This window comes from Arachis hypogaea, chromosome 2 (genome assembly GCF_003086295.3).
Source record: "Arachis hypogaea cultivar Tifrunner chromosome 2, arahy.Tifrunner.gnm2.J5K5, whole genome shotgun sequence".
NCBI classification, from domain to species: Eukaryota; Viridiplantae; Streptophyta; class Magnoliopsida; order Fabales; family Fabaceae; genus Arachis; species Arachis hypogaea.
The window spans coordinates 54,653,526-54,656,755 of record NC_092037.1 but is presented as its reverse complement, the minus strand read 5'-3'; the positions used below and the strand labels follow the sequence as shown (position 1 = coordinate 54,656,755).

Genomic DNA, 3,230 nt, shown 5'->3' with positions numbered 1-3,230 from the left:
GTATCAATTTCAAGAACTCCTTTCCTCTGAGGCGTCCCACTATTCACGGCATTCCTCTCAGAAGTATACATGAATTGGTTGTTTGCAACCATGTCAATGAGTTCTTGAGCCTCTTCAGGCGTTTTCTTAAGGTGAATAGATCCACCTGTAGAATGGTCCAATGACATTTTTGAAAATTCAGATAGACCATAATAGAATATATCTAATATGGTCCATTCTGAAAACATGTCAGATGGACATCTTTTGGTCAGATGCTTGTATCTTTCCCAAGCTTCATAGAGGGATTCACCATCTTTTTGTTTGAAGGTTTGAACATCCACTCTCAGCTTGCTCAGCTTTTGAGGAGGGAAGAATTTATCCAAGAAGGCAGTGACCAGCTTATCCCAGGAGTCCAGGCTATCCTTAGGTTGTGAATCCAACCATATTCTAGCTCTGTCTCTTACAGCAAAAGGGAAAAGCATGAGTCTGTAGACTTCAGGATCAACTCCATTCGTCTTTACAGTCTCACAGATCTGCAAGAACTCAGTTAAAAACTGATAAGGATCTTCAGATGGAAGTCAATAAAACTTGCAGTTTTGTTGCATTAAGGCAACTAGCTGAGGTTTCAGCTCAAAGTTATTGGCTCCAATGGCAGGAATGGAGATGCTTCTTCCATCAAATTTGGACGTTGGCTTTGTGAAGTCACCAAGCATTCTCCTTGCATTATTATTATTTTCGGCTGCCATCTCCTTATCTTGTTCTAATATTTCTGAAAGGTTACCTTTAGATTGTTGTAACTTAGCTTCTCTTAATTTTCTCTTCAGAGTCCTTTCAGGTTCTGGATCAATTTCAACAAGAGTGCCTTTATCCTTGTTCCTGCTCATATGAAAGAGAAGAAAACAAGAAAAGAAAGAAGAATCCTCTATGTCACAGTATAGAGATTCCTTTATGTTAGTAGAAAAAGAAAGGGGAGAAGAATGTAGAAGAGGGGATTCGGATATTTAGATGGAGAGAGGTGAAGAGAAGTGTTAGTAATTAAATAAATAAATAGAATAAGAAAAGAGAGGGAGAATTTCGAAAACAATTTTGAAAAAGGGGTTAGTAATTTTCAAAAATTAGAAATAAGATAAGATTAAAATTAAAATTTAAAACAAAAGAAATTTTTGAAAAAGAGATGAGATATTTTCGAAAATTAGAGAGGGAAAAGTAGTTAGGTGGTTTTGAAAAAGATAAGAAACAAACAAAAAGTCAAAGAGTTAGTTGAAAAAGATATTAAAATCAAATTTGAAAAGATAGAAGATAAGAGGTTAGATAAGATATTTTGAAATCAAATTTTGAAAAAGATAAAATTTTGAAAAAGATAAGATAAAAAGATAAGATTTAAAAAAAAGATATTTTGAAAAAGATTTAAATTTTTAAAATGACTTAACTAACAAGAAACTACAAGATAAGATTCTAGAACTTAAAGATTGAACCTTTCTTAACAAGAAAGTAACAAACTTCAAATTTTTGAACCAATCACATTAATTGTTAGCTAATTTTCGAAAATATGATATAAAGATAAGAAAAAGATTTTGAAAATATTTTGAAAAATATTTTTGAAATTTTCGAAAAAGAGGAAAAATTTGGAAAAGATATGATTTTTGAAAAAGATTTTTTAAAAGATAAGATTTTAAAATTGAAAATTTGACTTGACTTGTAAGAAACAACTAATTTTGAAAATTTTTGACTAAGTCAACTCAAATTTTCGAAAATTATGAGAAAAATAAGGAAAAGATATTTTTTTGATTTTTGAATATTTTAATTATGAGAGAGAAAAACACAAAAATGACCCAAAATATGAAAATTTTGTATCAAACACATAATGCATGCAAGAACACTATGAATGCATGAGATTTTCGAAAAATGCAAGAAAAAATTTTTAAAGCATGCAAAAGACACCAAACTTAAAAATTGACTCAAAACTTAAACAAGAAACACAAAATATTTTTGGTTTTTATGATTTTCTAATTTTTTTGTATTTTTATTTTATTTTATCGAAAAACATAGTTAGAAAAACGAAAAAGAAAAGAAAAATTTTGAAAAAGATTTTTGAAAAGAAAATTACCTAATCTGAGCAACAAGATGAACCGTCAGTTGTCCATACTCGAACAATCCCCGGCAACGGCGCCAAAAACTTGGTGGATGAAATTGTGATCACATCAATGTAGTATTTTTTGTTGTTGTATGGAATCATTATTATGGCACTTATGTGTGGACACAACTTCGTTCAACTAACCAGCAAGTGTACTGGGTCGTCCAAGTAATACCTTACGTGAGTAAGGGTCGATCCCACAGAGATTGTTGGTATGAAGCAAGCTATGGTCACCTTGTAAATCTCAGTTAAGAAGATTAAATTGGTTTATGATGAATTCGAAAATTAATAATAAATAGAAAATAAAAGGGATAGAAATACTTATGTAAATCAATAGTGGGGATTTCAGATAAGTGTATGGAGATGCTGTGCTTCTCTCGTATCTCTATTTTCTTATTACAGTCATCCAATCCTTCCTACTCCTTTCCATGGCAAGCTGTATGTAGGGCATCACCGTTGTCAATGGCTACATCCCATCCTCTCAGTGAAAATGTTCCTATGCTCTGTCACAACACGGCTAATCATCTGTCGATCCTCAATTAGGTTGGAATAGAATCCCTTGATTCTTTTGCGCTTGTCATCACGCCCAGCCTTCAGGAGTTTAAAGCTCGTCACAGTCATTCAATCCCAGAATCCTACTCGGAATACCATAGACAAGGTTTAGACTTTCCGGATCCTCATGAATGCCGCCATCTATCTAGCTTATACCACGAAGATTCTGTTGGGGAATCTAAGAGATATGCGCCCGGCCTAGAGTAGAACGGAAGTGGTTGTCAATCACGCGCGTTCATAGGTGAGAATGATGATGAGTGTCACGGATCATCACATTCATCAAAGTTAAGTGTAACGTATATCTTGGAATAAGAATAAAAGAGAATTGAATAGAGAGTAATAATAATTGTATTGAAACTTGAGGTACAGCAGAGCTCTACACCCTTAGTCTATGGTGTGCAGAAACTCCACTGTTGAAAATACATAAGTGAAAGGTTCAGGCATGGCCGAATGGCCAGCCCCCTGAATGATCAAGAGACCGAATGATCAAAGACTACAAAGTCAAAAGATTAAACTGTCAAAAGATGGCTAATACAATAGTAACTTATCCTATTTATACTAGACT

The 3,230-nt window shown here is 33.3% G+C and overlaps 1 non-coding gene across 1 annotated transcript; it reads left to right on the top strand.

Annotated features, from left to right (window-relative positions):
• Positions 1–225: 225 nt before the first annotated feature.
• Positions 226–329, top strand: LOC112763612 (small nucleolar RNA R71). Its single transcript, XR_003182906.1, has one exon. It is a non-coding gene; the product is annotated as a small nucleolar RNA R71 (small nucleolar RNA).
• The last annotated feature ends 2,901 nt before the right edge of the window (positions 330–3,230 follow it).